This window comes from Mesocricetus auratus, unplaced genomic scaffold, assembly GCF_017639785.1.
Source record: "Mesocricetus auratus isolate SY011 unplaced genomic scaffold, BCM_Maur_2.0 Super-Scaffold_100020, whole genome shotgun sequence".
In the NCBI taxonomy this organism is placed as follows: Eukaryota; Metazoa; Chordata; class Mammalia; order Rodentia; family Cricetidae; genus Mesocricetus; species Mesocricetus auratus.
In genome coordinates this window covers 9,441,236-9,458,180 of record NW_024429201.1, presented here as the reverse complement: position 1 = coordinate 9,458,180, position 16,945 = coordinate 9,441,236, and positions in this window count along the sequence as shown.

Below are 16,945 nucleotides of genomic sequence, written 5' to 3'. Positions count from 1 at the left end.
GTTCTCTCAAAGAACAGAAAAAAAGAAAGACATCATAGCTTCTTGAATCTTATATAACTAAAGTACTCAAAGTAAATAAAAATAACTACAGACAAATTGAGAAAAATATTAACTTTATCCATGAAAATATTTAATAAAAAATCATAAACATAGGAGGGACTGAGTTTCATGTGGCAAACTGACTTCATTTTTAAAATATATGATTATGTCAATATCAGAAAACCTAGTGTAATAATTCAGCAGCACATATCAATTAAAATAGTTTGATCATCTCAAAACAAGTAGAAAATAAAATTCAGCACACACAATTTCAAAACTTGTAATCAATGGATGAATGTAAAAGGAGTTCCTTAATCTAATAAAAAGTAATTTTCAAATATTATATTAGTTCTTTGAGAATTTCATATCAGGATTTGATCCTATCTAACCCCTCCCCCAACCCTTCCCAGATCCATCCTCCTTTCCCTACCCACTCAGCTATGTGCTGTGTTCTTTCTTTCTAAGACCCATCAAGAATAACTTGTGTTGCCCAAATATTCTCACATGTATGGCCTTCCAGGGACTGCACTTTAGAGAAATCTTCCTCTCTCTCCCTCCCTCCCTCCCTCCCTCTCTCCCTCCCTCCCTCCCTCCCTCCCTCCCTCCCTCACTCACTCACTCATTCCTTCTCTCTCTCTCCCTCCCTCTCTCTCATTTCTCCTCTCCTTTCCACTTCCTCTCCTCCCCCATTTTCTTCTTTCCCCTTTTCTTTCCCTTCCCCTACCCCTCAGCAGCTGATTGTGAATAGTTCCCTGGCTAGCTTCATGTCTACTGATCACTCCCACTTCTGCAATCATCCTTGAGCCTTGGGAGGAGGTGTATGTGTTCCATTTAGGGCTTTGTATTCAGTAACAGTAGTTTTAATATAGCATGTATTATATGTAGCTTTATTTGATTGGTCACTCTTTACAAGAAACCCTCAGAACTAGCTATTCTTTTCCTTGGAGACAATAACATCATAGTCCCAGCATTTACTCTCCCCCTTACCTCATCCACCCAGACTCTTACAGAGTGGGCACAGAAAAGCTAGTCCCCTTGCTTCAGTATGTTATGCCAAGTTTTTTCCATAGGATTAGATCAAATATAGATTCTGGTGAACCATATCTGGCTTAGTCTTCTCCTGGTTCCTGATAGCACCTGCTAATCAGTTACCTGAGCAAGGATCCCTATCTCAGTTTCTGCTTCTAAGGAACCTGATCATTACTGGTTATGATACCAAGGTCACTACAAATGGTACAGCTATAAGAATCAGTGGCTACCAAGATTATTTGTCAAAATGACTGTGCTAGGAATATTAGTTATTACACAGAAACTAACCAATCAGGCTTATCTTCAGGGATAAAGTTTGCCACCACATTTCAGGTTATTTTCATATAAAAAAATACAAAGAAACATTGGGTGGGTTGTCAGTGTAACAGTGATGGCTGCACTGGACATGCTGAGTAGATCTGCCTGCCTCTACCTTCTGAGTGTTGGTATTAAAGACATGCTCCACAATGCCCAGCAAAAAGCATTTTCTTATTTTAAAATGCCAATACAATACATAACTCATCACTATGTTGACTATCCCAGGGACCAAAGGTACAGATGGTGCTGAGATGCATATTCAACTATTACAGCTACTGTCTTTGCCACACACTGCCACAAGCTTGATAGTACAAAGTAGTAAGAATTTATTCTCTGAAGTCTTAGGGTCTAGAAGACCAAAGTCATTATCACTGGGCTGAAACAAAGATGTCATCAGAGCTGTATGGTTGCAAAGCTTCTAAGAGAGAATCTATCACCTCACTCTTCCAGCCTCTAGGGCTAACAACATCCTTGGTTTGTGACAGCATTGCTCTGATCTCTACCATGAGGCCACCTACCTGCCCTCCAGAGTGTGGAGCTGCATTCAGGCTCTACTCTGAGAATCCAAGAAAGTCTCCCCATCTTGAAACCATTACCTTGTTTACGAAGGAAATGAGGTTATCTGTATATAAACCAGTATTCACAGGACCCGGGGATTAGGAAAGCAGTGTCTCCAAAGGAGAAGTCCTTAGCTACCACAATGAGCCCCTTACACTGTTCCTCTCTCTCTGCATTGCTGAAAACTCCCATCAACAAAAATCAACCCAGTTTCTCTCTTTGCATACTTTAAACTAACCATGCTACAATTGATAGATTATAGATCTGATGACTCACCAGGGGTCTCCCTCTCTTTTAAGAGAGATGCATACTGTCTGCTCAACTGAACATAGAGACTTAGATTATCATAATTTAGCATGAGGCAATGTGCAGTTGACAGTGGATTTTTTTTTTATTTCAAGAGGGGCAGAGAAAACCAATGTGCTGAAGTGTGAAGTGAGGGCTTAACAATGGTAAGGCTTGAGCCAAGCTTTAAAATTTACTTCCATTTGCCTAGTGGAAAGATAATTTAATTATTTTTCTGATATGATTTTTTTCCAATCCCATCTAGGAATGTGCCTTTCAAGCATTTTTGACAACTCCTACCAAATATATTTCACAATGTAACATCTGAAATATACAACAATAATTATCAAGAAAAAATATTTTTCATCTTTATCATTTAGCCCTATTCTATTCTATTCCACCCCATTCTATTAAAAATTCTGATTGAGGCTCACAAAATGGAATTATGACCATTTATTAGAGTGACATTCGGAAAAAAAAGTCACTTCAAGGAAAATACTAGAGATCACTTCACATAACAAATTATTCCAGACATAATGGTTTCAAAACAAAACTCTTTTAAAATCTGACAGTCTTTTGGTCCTGGAACCCAGATAATTCTGCCTCCAGGCCTCTCAGAATGCTGCAGTCACAGTGGAAGACAGAGCTGTGGTCATCTGAAGGATGGACTTGAGAAGCAAGAGTCTCTATACCCAAAAGTGCACTTGAACCAGACCAGGGGTTCCTCCTGAGTTCATATTGGAGCTCCAAGGGAAGAAACTCCAGGGGATGAGAAAGGAAGAGTCAAAATCCAGGGTCAGGATGGCAGTGAGAGCTGATAACGTAACCAGCAGGTTTCTAGTATCATAGTCTCAAATGAGGAAGCAAAGGAAGCGAGCTGATAAAGAGTTTTGGACAGCAGGACCACAGGGAACTCGCAGTCCCTATAATTCCTCTCTTGCAAGGTCCATGCATCTACAGCAAGCTAGACATTTTACAACATTTGATCACAACTTCACACAGCAACTGCTAGGCCTCAGGCCCAGGCCTTGACCCCCCTTCCCCCAGCCCTAGTGGCAGTGCATTGCTGGCCATGCGGAGCAGGTTCTGACAGGTCACAAAAGCTCAGCACTCCTTGCTTCATCCACAGGACTCCCAAAGGACATTAGTTCTGCCTAGTCCCTGACACTCACTCCAATGCTAGCTGGAAGGATTCAGCTGCAAAGGACTTCAAGGGTTTCTTTCTTTCCAAGAACTCGGGGGCTTCCTCAGATCATTCCTGTACAGACCTCTCCACCTGGCAGCTAGCAGAGAGCTGTAGATGAACATGACATAGTCATGGTCTCTCAGAGATGTTATGGATATTGTCCATCCCTTTTGCTGTACTCTGGTCATTAGAATAGAGTCAATGTCTAGCACATAGCTTAGGGAAAGCACGTGATAGTGTGCTACCATGGAAGTGAGGATCAGTGGGAACTGTCTCAAGGGTGCTTACCACGCTGGCAGATCTGATACCAGCAAGAGAAGTAGAAGAGGCACTTGGGACAATGGAGCCCAAACTTCAGCCCAACTTGACTCTGTGGTGACGCATCTTAGCATCATGTAGGAGTGTATCTGGGCTGTGGCTTGTCTTAGTTAGAGCCCTGAAGATCCAGTGCTGAGGGATATTATTCTAAAGTGGACAAGGAAGAAATACTGGACGTGTGAGAAGGTGAGCTGTGTTCCTCAGTTTGTTCTTGCTGGTCTGCTGAATTACAACCCTGGGCCATTGTTGTCCTCACCCCATTCTCCTGCATAGGGAGACTGATTACTTGACAAAAATGCAATGGCTTTTCTGAATTGTTAGGCTGTTGACCATGCTCACACGGGCATGTGTTAATACATCACCATCCCATGTCTCATGTCTCAGAATAAAAAAGGACCCGATTATCCATTTTGAGTTAAATTTGTCAATTTAGCGCTCTCTCTCTCTCTCTCTCTCTCTCTCTCTCTCTCTCTCTCTCTCTCTCTCTCTCTCTCTCTCTCTCTCTTTCTCTCTCTGGCTCTCTTGCTCTCTTGCTCTCGCTTTCTCAACAATGAGTAGAGTAAAAACCATGAAAGGAACAACTGATGGGTTTTCATATATATTGCTCTCCTTCGTCAAATCACTGTTCATTCTTTGTTTCAGTGGTAGAAAGATTTCCATTTGGGAAAATACAGCTCCAGGTCCTCCTTCAGCCTTAAGGCTCTTAGTCATACTCATTATTTTCAGCATTCTCAGATGAATAACTACTGAGTCACAGCCATATCTATTTTGTATTTAGCATTTCCCTGTGCGCTTAATTCAGTCTAAGTACTGGAAGGAAGAAAGTGGCTTCTAACAATAAGGGATGGTGAGAGGCTGCACCCTTTCTCTATAAGGAAACAACAATGCCTTTCTCCTTAACCCTGCTTCTGTTGCCATGGTGATCTCTATACCCAGTGTAGTCTGACATAGCTGTGCTGAGACTCACTGAGAATCTACCCCTTCTGACAACCCACTGGAGAGATTTGAAGTAACCATGCCCACTAGTGATGCATGCAGAATCCTAAATATTGCTTCAAGACTTTAAATAACAAAGGGAGCTCTCATGGAGTTCCCCAAAAGAAAATAGCAAAGCAAAGAAATTGAGAAAGAATTTCTTTTCCCTAACGTAGCACGAAAGAAGTTTATATTGTTTTTTAATAAAAGTGTGTGGGGTGTGGGGTGTGTGTGTGTGTGTGTGTGTGTGTGTAAGCCAGATGACAACTTGCAGTGGTCCCTTTTCTCTACCATGTAGGTTCTTCAGCTTGAAGTCAGGTTGCCAGGCTTGGTGGCAAGTGCCTTTATCTGCTGAGCCATCTCACTGGCTTATTTTGAAATAATTAAAAACTATCATTCACTTATCTTGTATTGATTTGTCTTCAATTGCTACTGGTCAGTTCCGGTGAAAGTGTCTTAAACCCAGGACTTACCCTCTACCAGAAGTTGCTGTTTTACTTGACAGACACTGGTGGAACATCTGTCAGTGAACATTTTATAAGTGTTCCGATTCTTTCAGGTTCAGAATTGTAATCGTTTCTCTTCTCTCCCTCTGGTCTTTCCCCATTATTTACTTAGCTAAAATTTGATCACTTTCAATAACATGGACTGGGAAATGTAGGCTCAAGAAAATCCTCTGGGTAGATCTTAGGACATTTTGTGATGAGAGTAAACATCTGTTTCTACCAGGAGGGCCTCCTGGAGCCAGGAGTAGCACAGGAAACGGGCAGTCTCCAGGCACCAAAACTCCCTGCAGTGGCTTCATCAATTGCGGATTCTACTTGTCTTTCTGTCTTCTTGTTTTATCCCACCTAGGAATCTGCCTCATGTTTTGTTTCTCTGTCCTTGGTGTAAGTTCTGGTGACATCATTTCTTTTCACTGATTTTCCCTGACCCCAGGGTCTGTAATTAATGGCATCAGGTGTGCCGAGCATTATAGCTCCGGTTGACAGCTCCCTTTTTAGTGGGGTAGTTTCTCTGGAATGTTCTGCATATTACACCATATCTGCCATCAACACAGTAATGAAAGGTCCAAGTCCCCCCAGAGTGTGTTGTCCCAAATGTTCTAATCTGATATAAGAATGATTGCTTCTTCATGATATTTTCATTTTGTGGTTAATTAATTCCCTTAGAGGAAACATGCAGGTGATATAGACAAGTTTTATTTCTTACTGACAATGGAGCACAGTGAGAAGAAAGGAAAGGCTCCTGTGTAGATGAAACCTCTGTGACTTTGCTTTAGGTTTGTACCTCACTAACCGCTTCCTGTTGTGTCATGGGACATTGGGCAGGTGACTGGCCATGATTTATGCATGGGCACTGCCTCCACCTGTTCAGGCCATCAGATCAGAAAATAAATCCTTGTGAGATGTTTAAAGCTATGACTGCAAACAGGCCCATGCTCCCACTAGCATCACACTCTATAGGACCAAGATACAGCATGATACAGGAGAGTGAAGACACGTTACAAACTGGGTAGTGCACAGGTAAACCACAGATGTCCAAGTTCTGGTTCCTATATCTATTTATGTGCAGCCACTTCACTGTCCTGTTTAAGGGTACGGAACATACCCTTTGGGGACATGTTATTTCCATTTCAAAATGTCGACCCCCAAGGATGATACTTATATTGATTGAAGTCAGTCACTTCCGTAGGTTTTCAAGAGCTTCCTCCTTGACCCAATTTGGAGTCCTCTGCCACATTTCCTGGATCAGCACTTAAGACGTAGGTTGCTATTCAATGCCTTCAGCTTAATTTGCTTTAGAGGCTAAAGCCCCAGCATCTGGTCCTCAGCAAGTGATGGAAAGACCTAAATGGCTCATGCTGTCCTCTCTGCAACCAGTATCCCACTTCCTCACCAAGGCAACCGACTGCGAGCCTTGCATTCTAAATGTGAGCTCATCCTTATACAGTGAGAGAATGCATTTCTGTGAACTTGTGTTCTACACCTCTATTTATATATCCACATGTTTTCTGCTTCCCTTCTAGATAATAAAAATCTGTGGCTGAAAGCACAGATTGCTTTGGTGACCTCATTTGGTGTCTACTCCTTCCTATTCCTTAATGCTATAGTTAGAGATTTAAAACTGGGGGGAAGGGGGAGACATGAGTGGAAAGTCCAGATTTGTCACTGAAAATTCAAAAAGAATGCAGTAAAGAACTGGCTTGTAATAACAGGGGCTAGCTATGCTCAATAATGTCTTAAGCATCAGTTTAGCAATAAAGAAATGCTAGAGCACATTTTATTTAAAAGGGACTTTGCAAAACTGGTATTGTAGCCTTTTCCTGACCCCTAGCGGGGCTATCTGAATGGGCATCCCTTGCTAGTCACACTGTGGTCTATGGACCAGCAACCTCAGCCTAACATGCCAACTTACCCAGAAGGCAGAGTCTGGAGTTTAAAAGAGGCACTTTACACACAGCTTGAGGAATACTGTTGTCTTAATAATCTGGTTTCTTCCTTTTCAAGTAAACTACTTTTCCTGTCTGGCCCTATGGTTCTCTGTTGGGCGGTCTGCCTGATAAATTGTGCCTACTTTGAGCTTGGCCATAAGGCCACACACATAACTCTAACCTGTTTCCAGTCTTTCTTCCATGAGTCTCCACGCACTATCTCCTTTCAAACAGGAGGTTGCATTTGTCATGGTGTGTGCTGGACCACAAGGTCAGCCACCTGCTTTATATTTGCTGTCCTTCCTGCCTGGTATATTATGATCGGTGGGTGCTGATATCATGTAACACCTGCCATGACCATATCAAACACCATATCCCTTATGAAGCCTCTCCACAAATGGACAGGCACCTCTTTCTTGGATTTTGGTGCTTATTAGGTCTTTCCTGGTACTGTTCTAGTGATGACTTGTTTTACTCAGAGTGGTCATCACAACCTATATTCCCTCTTCTATCCTCGTTCCCCATGCAGTCTGGATATCTGGACAAACAGACAGGAAGTGAAATGGTTTGGGCAGAGAAAGGAAGTGATAAAGCAGGAGGAGACAGGAGCTCAGTCTCTTTGTGGCTAGGAAGTTGAGTAGGTAAATTGGCTGTGGTTTTGCTCCTTTGTCTCTCTGATTTCTCAGCATTTTCCCCTATACTAAGGCTGTTATTATGAAGACCTGTTATAACTCATGTTGGCCCTCCCAGGTACTAGCTCAGAGCTTTGTATAGCACACAGACAACAAATTCAAGTTTCAGGCAATGTAAATTGGTGAACAGAAAAGAATCATATGCTAAAGCTCCATCTATGAGGAAGGTGACTGAGGTTATCAACTGTACACAGTGTGAGCTGGATTTTAACAGATGCAGAACACAGTATGGTAGAGTCCCTTTATAAGTACTAGTTCAGTAACAAATAAATGCAAGATTGATATCGATCTTCAGCTTTGGAGAGCCATGAGGCTAATTGCCCAAGTAAGGATTTAGTTTATGGCTTGTCTTCATCAAGACTGCATGTTGGCCAGAATAATGTGCCCCATGTAATGCTCCTGATTGTGCTATTTGATAAATTTCTCCCTTTGAGCAAGTGATTTGAGTTCAAGCACACACAACACAGGAAGCATTTTATATGATGCCCATATATGGGAAACATTCAATAAGTAGCAATTATTTTGATATCAAGATGATGAGAATAATTGTGATAGAATTCATATGGCTACCTCCTGTAATGTTCTAAAAATGTAAATTCCAGATTTAAAGACAATATGTGAATGAGAAGGCAGAGACAGAGACTTCCTGGTAAGCCAGACTATGCAGAATTGGTGAGTTCTGGGTTCAGTGAGAACTGCCTTAATAAATAAATCTAAGAGTAATGGAGAAAGACACCTGATATCAACTTCAGATTGCCACACACATGAGCACCCACATGCACAAACATGTGCATGCATAAGCATCAGCTCACACACATATAAATGCACACATAGACACAAACACACATACATACATATACAAAATTTCCCCTTTTAAAACACATCTCCAATGGCCTAAGGATTCCTCACAGGATTCCATCTCTAGACTTTCAGGGATCATTTCTATAGTTCATTACTAGATTCCATCTCTAAAGGATTCCATTGCCTCTCAGTTTGACCACAGGCAAGGGACCAAACATGCACGTAGGTCTTTGGGAGGGAATTAGGAAAATAACATCAAGCATGTAATCACTCCAAACTGATAAGTCAATGTTAATTCAGGCTGAAGTTTCTTTTCTAACATTTAAAGAGTTCCCTGAATAGTTTAATATCTGTGAATCAGAATATTCAGTAAAATAGCAACTACAGTTTCCAGTAACTTTAAAATGAATAAAATCTGCATGGAAGAAAATAAATATAATCACTGCCAGCAAACCTGAACACTGAAACATAATGAGGGCAGGAGAGAGAGAAAAAAATTAGATTGTGATGTTATGAGCATCATTATTTTCCACTTGTGATGTTGTCATGGTGATGGACATCAGTTAACATAGGAAAATCTTTTTCTCTTTTACTTGGCTTATTCTTTTGTCTGTCATAATTGAGAAAAGTGCCACACTTATTACCTCAGCATTTTAATAGAGAAATCTTGATTGAGGTGATAGTTTATACTCTTTGAGTCACCCATCATCAACAAGCTCTCATTTCTCTGACTTCTTAATTTTTAAAAGGATTTTCCTTTTCTGTCCTCAGACTTTCCTCTTTTGTTTTAGCCTTAGAAATCTCTTCTTAAAAGATAAGTGTGAACATTTGTTAAATCTACAACTATTCAAATTTATCACTCAATATTTTCATGAAATCAGTGACTCTGTCAACTCTATTCAGTTTCTTAGGTTAAAAAAATATGGAACTGGGGAAGATCTCCCATGCTCTTGGATAGACAGGATCAATGTGGTAAAAATGACAATCCTGCCCTGCAGAAGCAATCTACAGATCCAATGCAATCCCCATCAAAATCCCAAAACAATTCTTCACAGACCCTGAAAGAACAATTCTCAATTTTATATGGAAAAACAAAAAACCAGGAAAGCCAAGACAACCCTGCCCAACAAAGCAACGTCTGGAGGCATCACCATTCCTGACTTCAAGCTCGATTATAGAGCTATAGTCCTGAAAACAGCTTGGTATTGGCACAAAAGTAGACAGGTAGACCAATGGAATCAAATTGAACACCCTGAGATTAATCCACAAAGCTATGAACACCTGATTTTCAACAAAGAAGCTAAAATTATACAATGGAGAAAAGATAGCTTCTTATACAAATGGTACTGGCATAACTGGATATTGGCATGTAGAAGACTTCAGATAGATCATGTTTATTTCCATACACAAAAGTCCAAATGGGTCAAAGATCTCACATAAATCTAGCTACACTGAACCTGTTAGAAGAGAAAGTGGGAGGTATCCTTGAAAGAATTGGTACAGGAGACCACTTCCTGAACATAACACCAGTAGCACAAACACTGAGATCGACAGTTAATAAATGAGACCTCCTGAAATTGAGTAGCTTCTGTAAGGCAAAGGACACAGCAAGACAAAAAGGAAGCCCATAGATTGGGAAAAGATATTTACTAACCCCACATCTGACAGAGGCCTGATCTCCAAAATTTACAAAGAACTCAAGAAGCAAGTCTCCAAAACACCAAAGGATCCAATTAAAAAGTGGTCTACAGAACTAAATAGAGAATTCTCAATAGAGGAGTCTAAAATGGCTGAGAGACACTTAAGAAAGTGCTCAACATCCTTAGCCATTAGGGAAATGCAAATCAAAACAACCCTGAGATATCATCTTACTCCTTTCCGAATGGCTAGAATCAAAACGCCAATGACAGTTTATGTTTGCGAGGATGTGGAGAAAGGGGAACACTTGTCCATTGCTGGTGGGAGTACAAACTTGTACAGCCACTTTGGAAATCATTATGGAGATTCCTCAGGAAAATGGGACTCAATCTACCACAAGACCCAGCAATTCCACTTTTAGGCATATTCCCAAAAGATGCCCATTCACACAACAAGGATGTCTGTTCTACTATGTTCATAGAAGTATTATTTGTAATAGTTAGATCCTGGAAGCAATCTAGATGCCCCACAACTGAAGAATGGATAGAGAAAATGTGGTACATTTACACAATGGAGTACTACCCAGTGGGAAAACAAAACAATAGAATCTTGAACTTGGCAGGCAAATGGATGGCACTAGAAGAAACCATCCTGAGGTATCCCAGTCACAAAAAGACAAACATGGTATGCACTCACTTATGTATGGATTTTAGATATGGATCAGGGGAGTGTCAGCCTACAATCCCAGTGCCTGTGAGTCTGGGAAATAAGGAGGTTCCCAAGAGAGATTCATGATACCCCAGAGAAGTGGAATGAGGCAAGATCTCCTGAGCAGATTGAGAACATGGGGGGAGGGGAGAGGGAATCAGGGGAAAGAAAGGGGAATAAGAAGACATGGGGGAGCAGGAAGGTTGAGTCGGGGTAAGAATAAAGGAGAGCAGTTGAGAGATACTGTAATAGATGGATTCATTATAGGTTTGAGGAGAGAGCTGACACTAGTGAGATTTCCAGAGATCTATAAGGATAACACCAACTGTCAAACTAAGCAATACCAGAGAGACTACATTAATAGCCCCTCCCTGATTATAAGATTGATGACTACCTTATATGCCATCCTAGAACCTTCATCTAGTGACTGATGGAAGCAGAGACAGATACCCACAGCTAAACACTGAACTGAACCCTTGGAACTCAGTGACAGAGATGGAGGAGTGATGAGCAAAGGGGTCAAGACCATGATGGTGAAACCCACAAAGACAGCTGACTGGACAAGGGGGGAGCTTTTGAACCCCAGACTGATAGCTGAGAGGCCAACAGGGGACTGATTCAGGCTCCACAAATGCAGTATCAGTGAGGAGGCCTCAGAAATCTCTGGGGCCTTGGGTAGTAGATCAATGTTTACCATGGTGTACAAATGAACTTTGGGATCCCATTCCACATGGAGGGATGCTCTCTCAGTCTGGACACATGGGAAAGGGCCTACATCCTGCCCTGGATGAAATGACAGACTCTGGAGATCCTCCCCAAAGAGGGCCTCACCCTCCCTGGGGAATAATGTGGGGATTGAGCCGAAGGCTGGGGGGAAGCTGGTGGAGGGACAAGGGAGGAGGGGTGTGAGAGGGAGCTGGGATTGACATGTGAAGCAAGCTTGTTTCTAATTTAAATAAAAACATATATTGAGAAAAAAATATGAAACTGAAAAGAGGAATCTCTCATCCAAGAGTCCCAAAATATCCCGGTCATAGAAGAGGCCCAAGAGTTCATACAAAAATATGAGGGCCAGAGCGCTTCCTGGTTCTCAGCAAGGGCTAAATCCTTTACTGTTCTTTTAATCTCTTCCTCACCTACCATACAGTTTTGTTGGGGTTTTTGTTTTAATTTGGGGTTGCTTTCTGTGATGTTTTCCATTTTGAGACCCCCATAACCATCTGTAGTTCATTTTGCCCCTCTGATGGGGCTGTCACATGGCCCAGAGCAGCCTGTTGGGATCCTTGCATCAGACCTTCTGCTGAATCCCGTGTGACTGAATCAAGTCTGACGGCAGCTGGAAGAATTTTTGTTTTCCCCTGTTGTCTGGGGGAACTCATGTACTAGTAAGGCCACTAGGGAGATGCAAAGCTGAGACAGAGAGGGTGACCGTGGTTTGATGACCTGCTAGGCTCTAAAGCAGGTTTGCAGTCACAGGAACTATTTCAGTCCCTGGCTTAAATCATTTTGAGCTGTATTTCTGTCACTGTGAACTGAACTGTCCCTGTCTGATGCAGGTGACTTTGATTCATTCAGAACTGTCTGTGGCATGAATGTTAAGAAGGAATTTACTCGAGTGCCTTTGGATTCACCATGAATATTTTATTTTGTAAGACTCTAAGGATGCCCAGCCTTGCCCTGTGTAGAGAGACTTGTAGACAATTGGATGCAGTGTGCAAAAAAAGCTTTGGAATAAAACAACAGCAACTTACCTGTTTCCAAATTATGCTGTTGCTGCTGCTGCTAACTTGAGAATATCATTTAATATCCCCGATGTTTCCCTTTCTGGCTTCTTTATGAGCAAATGTAGTTATAAGGCTTAAGTGGAATACTGTGTAACACGTAGTGTGGACACACTTGGGTTGAGATTGGGATGAGTCTGTGACAGTTTTTGACAAGGAGCTCATTGTGTACATGGTGGGGGCACATATTTAATCCTAGCACTCAGAAGGCAGAGGCAGGTATGTCTCTGTGAGTTGCAGGCCATCCAGGAATACATAGTGAGACACTGACTCAGAGGGGGGAGGGAGGGGGAGAAAAAGAGGACAGACACAGGGAGAGAAAGACAGACAGAGAGAGAGAGAGAGAGAACTCAGTGTCCCAATTAATCTGAAGCCATATGTGCCAGGAAAAACCACCATGGTGACCTCAACATACATCCTTACAACCCCTGTGCTCATGGGAAACACATCCATAGAACCAACCAGATTTTGCAGTCAGAGTTACTTATTTCTCAACCACCAAAACCTGGCCATGCCAAGCCCTTTCATAAAATCCTTCAGTATCTATCCATCTCCACATTTCTATATGTGAGTTATAAGTAAGTTCCTTCCAGATCTGCCCAAAGCCACTGCCAACCCACATTCATCTTTGTGCAAGGAAGGTTCTTTCCTAGGTAGATGTATCAACCAGGCAGGGCACACGCATCACAGCATTGTGCATGCTCCAATGACTCACTCACACCCATCATTCTTGTCTGTTCTCCTAGTCAGGGGAGCTGCCTTCAGCCTCTAGCCACGGAGAATGTCTGTCTTCCACCTCCCCAAGTGTCAGACAGCTCTCCTTCCCATGGCTCTGCTACACCAACCTACCTCGATATGGAAGTTTTCTCTCTTTGCCGCAGATGTGAGAAACTCCCCCCCAACCACTTCCAAGTTAAGCACCCCCTTCCCATTCTTCATTCCCCAACTTGTGACACTTATGCAAATGGCATTTTGTTGTAATCCTTTACTGAAGTATCTGATTTCACCTATAGAGATTGGGCCTCGATGCATGCAGAAATCACACTCACTTAGAAAGCAGGTTAAAACATAAAGATGATTTGAGGCTCTAGTCCTAAAGCTTGGACCCTAAGAACCAGTTTTGTTCTGTACTTCACCTGTTTAATATAAAGCGTGTGGATACTCATGTCAGAGCTCCAGGTTTGAATCATGGCTCTGTCATATTGTGAAGATACAAGACAAAGAAAGGCAATTAGTGCCCTTCATTTTTCCCAACTGTAGAATGACGAAAGATGACATATAAACCATAGGGTTGGTCTGATGATGATGCTGTAATCCAGCACTTATCTCCCTGACTGGAGCACAGCACACACTTAAGATGACTGTGGCTCTGACGGAAGCAGTTGCCTGGCTGCACTTGGAGAGGCACAGTGAATGACTAGGACTGTTTTGCTCATTTTAGTTCTCAGAGCCCAGAACTGTGCCTATTGCACAGCAGTCACCCACTCTGTCCTCCTCTGGTTCTTGAGTAACTATTTTCTGCATCAGTCATTTGATGCTTTCTCCCCTTTATTGTTGTGTAGGATGCATCACTCATTGTTTCGTAATCGTGCCTTGCCTATTGCTCAAGTTAGAAGCATCATAAAGACAGAAGATGTGCCTGATGTGCCTGCTGTCCCCACACAAAAGGGCTTTTCATGCTTCTTCCAACAAGTGGACGCCTCCCTACGCCTCGAAATACAGCAGGTTTGGCCCTCTTAGAAAACACAGACTGGCACGCAATACCTTGCTCCACATCCTGCATAACCACTGCCTTGTGGACCCTGTTCCAAGCAATTGTACCAGAAAATAAATATGAAACTGTGGATTTTTCTTGGTAATAGAACCACTTCCTTCAGTGAGTCTCAATGGTGCATGACAATGGGTCTACTGTTAAATATTTGAGGAGTTTCTCTTCGAAAAGGGGGTTAGGGATCCCTTCTTTTCAGTGTTCATTCAGTGGTGTAGATACTCCCACCGTATCTCACTTCAAACTACCAATGGGCTGTCACTGAACATAAAGCCAGCAAGAGTTATATACAGTCTGTTCTTATGAACTGGCAGGAACAGGCTCAGAACTGTCATTGGTTAAGTAACTGGGATCTCCAGGACAATGTATGTGTGCAGTGAAGCTTCCCAGATAATTGGGAGTTTCCTTTGGACTTCTAACCACCTCACCTTTCAAGGAAAGCTGTCTTGCTTAATATGCAGTAATTACAACAAACTACAGGAATTTGCAGTGAGGGCTTCGGGACATTTGTTGTAAAGTTTCCATCCAAGTACTATAAGTCAGAAGATATAAAATGTTATGAGTGGTATGTTCTTGGTCAGTGGTTCTCAACCCGCGGGTCACAACCCTTTTCACTGGATTAACCTAAGACCTGCTGCATATCAGATATTTACATTATGATTCATAAAAACATTAGTTATGAATTAGCAATGAAAATAATTTTATGGTTGGGGGTTATCCCAACATGAGGAACTGTATTAAAGGGTCACAGCATTAAGAAGGTTGAGAACCACTGTTCTGAATGGCAACTACGGTCTTTATAGCAAATATTTCTACTGCCGTGGTCCAGCTGAAAATTTCTCACTCAGATAGATTTTAAACAATCCCATTAAGCTGGGCGTTGGTGGCGCACGCCTTTAATCCCAGCACTTGGGAGTCAGAGGCAGGCGGATCTCTGTGAGTTCGAGGCCAGCCTGGTCTACAAGAGCTAGTTCCAGGACAGCCTCCAAAGCCACAGAGAAACCTTGTCTCGAAAAACCAAAAAAAAAACAAAAAAACAAAAAAACAAAACAAACAAAAAAAAACCAATCCCATTATTAAATGGTTTCACACTGGATCAGTACTTACTGATGAAGCATGAATTGAGCAATCTAAAGTTACTTTTTTATTATTTTCCAGCAAATATATGCATCAGTTCCTTCAATCCTTTGGTCTGTCTTATGAGACAGATTCTGCATGTTTTATAGGTAAGGAAATGGAAGTATAGGGAGTGAGACCAGAGAAATCACAGAGGGTCATCCAGGGGCTTGATGGAAGCCTGGGATTTCAGCTACCTTCATGTGACAAGATGTAGGGGACTGAAGAGTGTCACTAGATTCTCACTCTGTGATGTGATAGTGTAGAAAGAACCAGATGGGCAGGCAGTGGTGGTGTGTGCCCACTGTGCCCTCTTTCACCTGCCTTTAACTCTCCATGGGGAGGCTGTGCACATCAGGAACTGTGAGATTCTCTTGGGAGAAGCTTGTCCTCAGTTGCCTCAAGATCCAGAACAGAAGATCAAATTTGCACTCGCCCCCTAAAACCTGCTCTTGCAACCTGCTCTTGCAACCTGATCTTACCACACCACACATGGCATAGGACACTGATGATGTCCTAACAGCCTTCCTCCCCTTTCCCACAATAACAGTAGTTCTGAAGACAGGGTTAGCAAGACCCATATTCCATGGCTTCCCTTACATTTTGTTGTGGCCAGTCAGCTACTTTCCAAATGGGTATGAGAAGTGAAGTGTGTAATTTCTGGGATATGTTTCAAAAATGGAAATGCAGATGCTAGAGAGATACCTCAGTGGTTAAGAGCAGACTGATCTACCAGAGGACCTGAGTTTAATTCCCCTCATCCACAAGGTAATTCACAACCATCTGTGCCGCACCTGCTGCGCAGCCTGTATCCGAGAATGTGCCGAGGGTGTCGGGATTGATGACACATAGACCAGTCAACGATGTAAAGAAAACTTTAAGCAGGCCCCAAAAAGGCTCAAGAAAACTTCCCAAGAAAGGCTTCCCTCCAGAAAGGCTTCTGCTCCCTGCCTTACCCCTGGCTGGTTCTGCTCTGACACCAGAGACTGACTTGGGTGTGTCAGAAGAGGTGGTTAGTCTTTGGAAAAGATCAAGGTCAGGGTGGTTCCCGTGGGCAAGCCCTTTTCAGGAACTTATTGCCCTGGGAATAATTGTACTGTTTTTAGTAAACATTGTCTTACAGCTGCCTGGTCCCAGGCTGATGGGGAAATGAGTCTCTGGCCAAGGTCTGTTGTCCCCACACATCTGTAAGTCTATTTCTAGGAGATTTGATGCACTTTCTGGCCTCTGAGCATGCAAGTGGTACAGAGATGTATATGTAAGTAAAATACACATACATACAAATTTTTTTAAGGAAAA